The sequence below is a fragment of the Trichoplusia ni genome, chromosome 3, assembly GCF_003590095.1.
Source record: "Trichoplusia ni isolate ovarian cell line Hi5 chromosome 3, tn1, whole genome shotgun sequence".
In the NCBI taxonomy this organism is placed as follows: Eukaryota; Metazoa; Arthropoda; class Insecta; order Lepidoptera; family Noctuidae; genus Trichoplusia; species Trichoplusia ni.
This window is the reverse complement of record NC_039480.1, coordinates 9,741,007-9,751,678: the sequence shown is the minus strand read 5'-3', so window position 1 is coordinate 9,751,678 and position 10,672 is coordinate 9,741,007.

The following is a 10,672-nucleotide window of genomic DNA, read 5'->3' as shown; positions in this document are numbered from 1 at the left end:
TTGATTCATATACCTTAGGAAACTTTATTTTCAAAAAACGTATGTTCCTGACACAAATCCTGTCCGTATTATTATAGGTCTTTTTTTCGTATAAAAATCTATTTGGAAGGATTTTAGACCTTTGTTATACTTAGGAAAAGATAAATTCTTTATATACATAATCTGTCCGCGTGGCGCGCATTTTTAGACACTATTTTTTCGTCTTCATAAAGTATTTATTGTAAAACAAGGCGAAAGTGTCTTTTAAATTTTATTTTAATAAAAAGTTGAGAAAGTGTTCATAAAACGATATCTGAGTATTTAAGTGTTATCTAAATTTAAAAGACTCAACAGTTTTCTTTGGACCGATAAATAAGTTGCCACTGGCAGCTAATCTTTTGCTGTCTTTTGAAATCTCTCAAACTTTTCGATAACAACGGCTGCACATCTAGGCGAGGGCTTGAGTTCACCATGCTGCGGTCACTAAGCGCAACGTGTCGCGGGTTCAATCCCAGGACAAGTATTTTTGAGATCCATAAACCATTGTTCTGAATCTAGGTGCCTTTGTTCGAGTGATTTGAATGTTTGTAAAACCGTTTTAAAAGTTTATATCGGATGTCAATTTTTTTCTAACTCCAAACGGAGAATGCTTTGATGGATGACTTAAGTCTTCTACCAAACCTTATTTTGCAAAACAGGTGTGAAAGAGAGTCGCCGTTTTTCACGGTGTATATTGCCGTCTTGATTATACAACTGCAAAAATCTATTTTAGAGGCTTTGTAGCCTATCATCACATCAGAAATTATGAAAATTTTGGAAACTTCTTATTATGTTCCGACTCAACAGAACCATTCTAAATCTGTTCAACAAATTACTTTCACAAAAGGTTCTATAGAAATCCTTCCCTGAACAGCTTCATTAAGTAAAAATGTGTTACCTAATGATTGATGGAGTTCAAGTGACTGGCACTCCGTTATCGGCAACCGGATTGCCTACCTCCACCTCACAGGATAAGACGGCAGCAGGTGTGGAGCGAGACAGCGCTCTACACGACGTATAATGGTATCTCTCTTCCACACTCAACCCGTCTCACTTTGATCCGTAGTGATAGACTGGTGATTGATCAGCTACTAATTTTTTTTGGTACATTCCTCTTAATGAACGTGAGATCCTCTTTTGTTTTATGTTTGAGTGTTTCTTGATGGATGGGAACCTTTTTGCATCATTTGTAACACGTCTTATATTTTCGGCAACTAATCTTGCAGTGTGTTATAATTATTTTCTCAAAGCGAATAAATTACTGATCTCATATGTTTTCTATGCTATAATACATTAAGAAAAAAAAATTCTAGAGTACTTTTTTACAAAAAAAGTTATAAAAATGTAATTGTGATATAAAAAAAGTGTGAGAACTAGTAAAGATAGTAAGAACACTAAAATTTTCTCAAATGTGTTTCAATGACGTATCCATCAAGACTATTAATCACTTTATTTATTTTTTTATTAGGATATGGATGAAACGAACGATGACGAAATAAGGGAACGGTAATTCTACTATATACGCCATACCACGATTACACTCATAATATCTTCAACAGCACCACCTCCTTTCAAATCTAAAAACTATATATTCCTTTAAAACCGGACATAGAAAAATTAAAACCAACCGTCAATATAAAATAACCAAATCCAGAAGCGGCAACTTGAATGCCAAGAAAAAAAAGCACTTCACTTGCTTCAATTTATAAGGGAACCAACCATTTCCTCTAAAAGTGATAGTATTGGAATTGGGTAAAAGAGATGCCGCTATATATCTTGTAGAGCGCTGTCTCACTCCGACACCTGCAATGATATTACATTAAGACGTGGCAGCCCTAGTTTTGCCGTTCTCTGATTGGATTAATATTCCTTCAGAGTACTGCAACGGATGTAAAACGAAGAATATTTCGCGGTCTGTTTATATAAAATCGATATTATTCAAATAGGCTAAAGAATTGCTAATATTTGCATCTTTAACGCTAAGGAGAATTGGATTATCAATACAGTTTGTGTGATTGGTAAGTAACTTTGTAAAGAATATGTAGATCTTTTAGATTTTAAAAAATATTAAAAAAATATTCCCTCAATAAGGAATTTAATCCTTTTGTCGGTTGGGGTTTAAGAGACCGACAAATAGCATGCACAAGGATACCTAGACTCAGGACAAGCAATCGTGAATCACACAAATACTTGACGCGACACGACGCGCTTTGGGTTTCGCATGGTGACCTCAACCACTGACTGCCCGTGCTTGATTGGTCTTTTCCTAAAAAGAATAGCAGATGGACCTTAAGATTCTGTTTAACCGCAAAAATGTTCACTGAACATATGCCCGGTATGTCATGTGCAATCAAAACCGCCTTGCCAACCAGTACCGATTCGAGAGTTTCTTACTCTTAACCCAATCTAACATCATTTTTTTTTTATTAGTACCCGAGGGGAAAAACGGTACCCTATTAATAACGATCTGGTTGGCCGTCTGAATTTGTACGTCAATGCTCCTGTTCATCCATTAAATACAAGCCTTTCGTCTGTCCATCTATATGTCTATCCGTCGGTCTGTCTAGCAGCAGTCTCTAAATCCGTAATTTAGTATTTTTGTTGAAAAAAAATAAACATAGTAGTTAAAAAATGATTAGCACCATCATACATTTGATGGATCACCAATCTTTATATGTAGGGAAACCTCGGACTCTCAAGTCCAACACTACACCGGTTATTTCAACCCAAACAACAAAAACAAATACAAAAACGAAAATTTATTTAGAAATCTGAGCTTTATCTATTAAAATAGTCATTCATTCTTTACAGACAATTTAGGTCAGAGCGGTCCAAACGAGTTGTTTGAAAATAGAATTTGAATAACGAATAGAATAGCTCGGCGGAGTTTTATTGACTTTCAACGAACAGCTCGATAACTGAGAAACGGTTAGAATATGTAATTTCTTTGAAATGCAAAGGAATAATACTTTACCTGTACCATGAGCTGTTAAAACCGAACTATCGTTATTGTAAAAGGGAGATGGAGCTCTCCATTCTTCGTAGCGGCGTCTCGCTTTCTCAACTGCCAAATTCTTGGTTAAGAGCTTATAGTAGAGGCTTTGAGACGCTTGTTCTTCCATCTTTGTCAGCGTCTTCAACGGTGTGTCTTAAATATTTAAGTTTGCGGATTCTTTTGTATTTTTAGATTTTCAGGAAATAGAAAGTGCAGCTCTTATTAGTCTTCCAATATACAATTTATTTAAAGATATTTTATGTACATATTGTGAAAATCTAAAATTTCACATTCATATCACATGCACTTGCGTAGTAACTTTTAACATATCAAACGAGCCTGGTTAATCTCTTTGTGTGACTAACCAATGTAAGTCAATATATCACCTCTTGAACCCCTATAAAGGACGGATTACCTTAAGTATGCCTTATCTACTGAGTGCAGGCTAAGTATACAAATACAGGTACCTGAGGTAATACGAGTAATTAAAGTGGTATTACGGCAAATGTGGAAGAGAGATATCGCTCTATGTCTTGTAGCGCACTGTCACGCTTACACAATTATATTAGTTTAAGAGATGGTGGTAGGCGATCACCATACCTATGCTTCCAAATTTTCCGCCCACAAAATGCTTTATAAATATTTGATTCGAAAATTGATGTATCAAGTTAAGAATACATCAAGTTTATGTATCCCTCAGAGCGCGACGTGTCGCGGGTTCGATCCCCGTATAGGACAAGCATTTGTGTGATCGATGAATGCTTGTCCTGAGTCTGGTTGTCTTTGTGCATGTGAATTAAAATTTGTGAAATTCGTGACATAAGGATTAAATTCTTTATGCTGGAGAAGTTAAAAAAACGAAAGTTACATTACAAGGTAATTCACCAGTATACCCACACCAAGAGTTTTATCCAATTCTGTATACATTTTGGTAAAATAAACTTAGACTAAGTAGTTTATGTTGGCTTAAATGTTTAATCCTAACCGTCGCGCGTCGCTTGTATTTAGATGCTGAACCAAACAAACTTAGCTAAGTTATAACAAAGTTAGGTATTATGTTCCTATATTGATATAGAGCTACCAAGATGCATGCATGTTCAGGAAAGAATGTGCAAGTAGTTGATAAGGAATCAGCGCTTACTACGAGCTCTGAACAAAGTACAGGTATTATCAAATTTCATTCAAATTAGGTTACTGAGTAAAACTTCTCGAAAATATAATGTTATATATCATGAACAGCATTCAGATTTGTTCATTTTCCAACGATTCCAATCAAAGGAAGACTGTTGCAATTGTTAAAAAATAATTCTACGAGTACTTCTGTTAAAGGATTTCATGATAAAAATTAGTTAAACTACAAAAGGGTTACGCATTCTCTTTACACAAAGACTAAAAGAAAGAAAATGGGTGCGTTTTTAGTCTGTACAAAACTGAAACTAAATTCTGCAGCCCAAAGTGCGAGAAGTCATCTGATGATATACAAATTGCTTACTTGTCTAAGCCGCGTTGAATGAAGAATTATCGTAGTACGACGAAAAAACATGTACTATTTATGACAAGACCATTTCTACCTTAGCCTCGTTTTGCATACCTCACCTGAACGTAACAACTAATCGCCTGTTCTGAGTCTTGGTATCTTGTGCATGTGACTTGAATATTTTTAAAAGCCCCCGCTATACAAGGATTTAATTGCTTAGTGCGAGAGTCGTTTGACAAAATCAGAATCTACAAAGTGCCTCAAATTTTACTCGGAAAGATCAACAAACTAAAGTAAAAATAAAGTTTTAAAACATCAAATAATTCAAACCAGATGTTCTTTATAAATATATAATTAATTCCGAGCGGTTTATTCGCCAGCTCAGTTTACGCGGTTAACCTAACCCCCTGATGCCAGTTAGCTGCAAATTAATCGTTACACAGTTACTAGATCCTGATTTATACCTGTAATTATAAGGTCGGTATGTTTACATCATAAAATACGTATTTAAAGCTATGTAAATATATTTGAACTATTAAATCCTACTAATTTTATGAATGTAAGTTTGTATGTAGATATAGAAATTACATTTAAAAAATAACCAAATTTATTTCGGAAGTGCAATATTTTTTACATTCAATAAAATATCTACTAATAAATTATTTGATTGGTCGATATCAAAGCAATATTCACACTCGTTTGTAAAGTCAATATACCTCCAACGTTGATATTAATTTGATTCAAAATAAAACTGCGAGTGTCAGCGAAAAAAATCCGCTTTAAAAATGTTTATTTTGATCAACATCTCTCTCAGCAAAAATAAAAAAATGAAACTAGTTATTCGTTTTTTATGTTATGTAACTTTTGAAAAACAGATACAATACTGATATTTTCATGCAGAGTTATTTTTTGACGTCGTATTTGCTTAATTGCTTTTTACAATGTTCACGTTTTTTTACGTTGCTATTCAATTTTGTTTACAAAATGTCTTAACGATGGACACAGGTAGAGTCGACGAGACGGATGTAAATTACATCTAAATCCTACTAATATTATAAACATTATGAAAGTTTGTATGTTTGCTCCACTGAACGGATTTAGACGAAATTTGGTACACAGAGATATTGCCCAGGATTAAGACACAGGTTTCTATCGTGATTTAATGTTACCTTGGGATTATTTTCGATGTGTAGCGGCTGAGAACGCGGGCGACGACTAGTCATCTATAATAGCAGAAGCATCGTTTAATCCTACCAATGCGTTAAAGCAACCAAGCCACTAGGGTGACACAACATAAAAAAGATATAAATTGATTTTATTTTTGGTATTCACAAAATAATGTTATGATGATCAATGCTCAAGGCTTCCCTACAGGATACAGATATAGCTGTGTTCATTAAATACAATACAAACAAACTTAATTGAAGGGTAGGCGAAAGTGGGTTATGTCCACTGTAATTTGACCTTCAAAAAGTTCTACCTAGTAGCCTAATTTCAATAAATGACTAATAATTTTGATTAATTTCAGCACGCGTATTTATTAAGAAAGGAAAGGTGATGTGAAAACTTAAAACCTTCGATAGTAAAAGGAAATCAATAGCTTTCTACATAAGGAGCAAGAAAAACAAATTGTTGCAAAGATAATCACGAGTTCCAATCAACTGTGGTTGCCGGCAACCAGAACTGATACCTTTTCCTCATTCCCTATCCCTTTCGATCCTTTTTAAACCTTGTTCATTAAGTAACTGTATACTTTATGGTTTATCAAAGGTCGACGTGATTTATGCGGGTTACCCGACATGTCGCGTGATTAGGATGTTATACGTAACATAATATTGAGAAGGATTAATTGTAAAATGCTAGAGAGATAAGATGCTAGAAAGATATTTTTATTTGTAAAACATAAGTAAACATAAATAGTATGCATGCAGGGTGTTAAAAAGAAAAAAAAGCTCGTAATAAAAGAAACAGTCATATTTAGCCATTAAGGCATACAAAAAGAAAAAAATACACTTATTATTTTGAATATACATTTGAAACCACTCAATATGTAGACTAAAATTATTTCTTCACGTTAGGCGGTTCTTAGCTAGACGATAATTTATATTACTTTTATATTTTTATCCATAATCAGTAGAGAACACTGCTAAAATATCATCAAAACCAATATTAAAACACATAAAACTGTTCAATCAGAACTAAATCTTAACAACATGAAAACAGAACATGATTCTCAACACCACTCAAAACCACGTTTCCACAATACGACTTACAAACAAGGTAACAAGTGGGACGCCACATGTATACTCCTCGATACGATAGCAATCAGGAGCAATCATATCGAGAGATCGACGGTAACTGCGATGGAAGAACAGATTAGTAACAGAAGGATCAAACTGTGCAATGTTAAAATACAAGTAATTAATGTTCCACAACTTTCAAACAGCGCCATCTGGTATCAAAGTAAGGGAAACTAGTATGATGAGTACTAGATAGCTGATAAACATACTTATACATTGTGGTTTCTTAGGTTTACCCGAATGTTAGACATTGAAATGAAACTACTTTTACGGATTTTATCGCGGTTTAATTTTAGATTTTTGTTCCCGATGTTTCGACACCTTTGCATACTTACGTATTTGTAAATTTTAAAAAGAATTTAGTGGTGGTGGATCTTGTCTTCTCTTGGATACAATGAGCCTGACATGATTTTATAATCAAAAGGCTCTTAAAAATAAAGAAAAAAAAACCTTCGAAATGCTCGTGCTAGCACAAAGATTTGTCCAGGGTGGGAATCGAACCCACGACCTATACGCACGCCGCCACCCCGTATAATGCACTGTCATGCATGGAAATTTCTGATGCCTAGATACGCAAAGGTGTGAAGGCTAGTCAGGGGGAGAAATCATAACACGCTTGATAGCACTAGACGTACAAGGAATTCTGAAAGCCGCGTCAAAGTTCCCTCGAATGAGAATATGAATTTTCATGAAAGGAATGACTCGCTCGTTTTCGGTAAATAAAGTGAATTGGATTTTTAATTCATTCACGATGCTATTCGTCAGAAATGCATTGTTTACAAGCCAGGGTTGAGCATAATCTCTTAAAGGAATATTGCTGTTGGGAAAGAAAAACCCTAATCCTCAACGCCTATAACAAGTACGTCATAGTTACTTTATAGGCTTTGATCCGAAACAAGGATTTCGCGCAGGAAAATTTTAAAAGAATTGGTAATTGCGTGTATAACCGGATGCAGAACCACTAACTTTCAATTTCAGTTTTTACCTGTGTAACACGACGTATCTGAACCAGAAAAACAAATTCCAAGACCATAATTAAATATCTTTCGAACAGCATATTAAAAAAAGAATTATGGACCTTCTGTACTTCGTTACCGAGTGACTCAGTACAATCGTAGCTGGGCTTGCTCTGATTGGGGACGGTTTTCTTTGCTTATTTGAGACAATCGTTTGGGAAAAGACAGTTGTGAAACTAGAATACCTATTTTATTTCTTAGTATAATTCTTTCTTCCTAACGCGACAGCGATTTGAGCATTCTGATTGCAGAAAAACTTCTTTACGAATCCATGGCATTATGAATTTAACTAAGTATTGGTCTTAAGAAATATCTATTCTGGCAATTCATTAGAATAATCTATACTAATATATAAAGCTGAAGATTTTGTTTGTTTGAACGCGCTAGTCTCAGGAATTACTGGTACGAAGTGAAAAATTATTTTTGTGTTGAATAGATCATTTATCAAGGAAGGCTATATAACATCACGCTGAAACTAAAAGGAGCTAAGATAAAATGGAAAATGTGGATAAAAACGGGGAAAGAATATTCATCTTTGAGAAAACGGTTCAAGATCTTCTAACCACTTGGACTAAATCGCGGGCAACAGCTAGTCTAGTAATATAGGTTACCACGCCAAACTCACCGAGCGCGACGTGCTACCGGTTCGATTCCTGCGTATGACAAGCATTTAGGTGTTACACTCGCTTTACCAACTAAACTATCGAGCGAGGTGACCTAGAATTTGAATTTGTTAATTGCATCGTGAAATGTCTTATGTCGCAAGGTCATGTTATTTTTCTCCACTCTCAAAATTACGTTTATTTGCTAAATTGTCAAACATTGTTCCGGCTCTTTCCCTAATAGGGGCAAAGTACATAAATACACGGTATGGCTGTGTTATGGGTCATTCAAAATTTATGTGAAGCCCTAATGTTATGGGATCACTACCAATATGAGGTTTTTATAGCTTTTGGTGTATTACCCGCGATCAAGAGGGGCCGGGCACATCCGGGTGTGTTTGTGTGATAAGAGTGGTGACGATTTGGGGTTTTGACCTCGGTTTTTATTAAACTTTGACCTTTTAAGACTGATGGTGGAGGTTCTTGTTTTCGATCGGCTACAAAAGTAGGTTCTTAATTCGCCTGTATTTTTTTATGATTTTTACTTCATTACTTCGGACTTGACGCATCGATTTCGTTAACTACTTTTCATTAAACAAAAGTTCAACTTTGTCTCAGTAGTCTGGATTTGAAGACAGTTATAAGTTTTTGTTGTTAAAACAATATTCTATAGTGATAAACTTATAATTACTAGAAAATTTCTCAAGCATTTATTGTAACCTATAAATCCTCTTTCCTTGAGTTTCAGCTGAAACCAATAATAGACATTGACAAATTTGTGATCTTTTTCTCTCCTCAACTAGTAATTTGCTTAGCTGTCTGATTTGTAGCAGTTTTCATAAAACAGTTCAAGTAGTATACGATAGGAACAAGAGGCGGAGCATCATCCGAGCAAAAGAAAGGTCACCCATTGCACTGGGAACATCGAAACAAGGAGACGAAGACAACTACAGACACGTACAAGTATTATTAGCCATAAAAACTGCTTGAACAGTAATCACACTACAATATTCATAGAACAACATACTACATCTTGAGAAAAAAATACTACCAGCTACTACCAACTTAACAGGTAGAAAGTCATGCTTCATGTGTTTACGAGCGTCCGCACATTTATAATACACTTACATTTCCTTCTTCGTAACACGCTGTGCTCGTAGAGTTACAAGTAAACACGCAATATTCAAGACTCAGTTGCGAAGGATCGCTCCCAATCCCAACGCAACGTAGTAGGGTTCTGCAACCAGAGGATATAAATTAAACTGAATTACTTAGGCTCTGATGTCAGTTACAAGAACGCGTCTCATGAACTACGATCGATAGACGGTTTGATATATTCACAGATAATGTACTTTTTTTTTCGCTGTCAAAATAAATAATAAAATCTTAAATCAAGGCTAAGCAACGTTTGCCAAGGTCAAAAATGTAGCGGGTGCTAGATCATTTTTTCTTGTGGGCGGAACTCGCACTGGACCGGTATTTTTATATGTTTGGGTAGATCTCAAATGAGATTTATAGAATAACCAAGAATCCCAATGAAAGTTTGCGTTTCTGGTAAAACGGTGAATAGGCGGGCTATAACGAGCATGTTTCTGCATAAGAACTTACTAATTTCACGGATAATGGCACTTAAAAGCACTTGATCGTGATATTGAATCAATTAGACGATAGAACATCATTTAGACGACCTCCGTGGTCGAGTGGCGTACGCACCGGTTTCAAGGTGTCGCTAGCTCTGAGGTCCCGGGTTCGATCCCCGGTCGAGTCAATGTAAAATTCACATTTCTACATTGTCTCGGGTCTGGGTGTTTGTGGTACCTTCGTTGTGTCTGAATTCCATAACACAAGTGCTTTAGCAACTTACTTTGGGTTCAGCACAATGTATGTGATGTTGTACGCATTTTTTTTTTTTATTTTTTTTATTTAATTTAGACAAAATGAGGATAACGGATGTTTGCTTTTCCTATTGATTCTAAGATATTTTCGTATAATTTTCTGAACATTATTTTTAGGATAGTCCTTTTATATACCTACTCCTTGCTTAGTTTTATATCGTGAGTAAAGTAATTTCTCTTCGGAACCTGGCTGTTCAACTGATTTTGCATGATCAAAAAGGCACCACACAAACTAATTATCAGGTGCTAATAAAGATAATGGAAAACATTGCGATGAAACTAACACAACTGAGAATTTTCAAGAGTGTCACAAGGGGCCTAAGGGCAATTGAAACTCTGACATCAGTTTGTAGCGTCAGCACAAAGCGT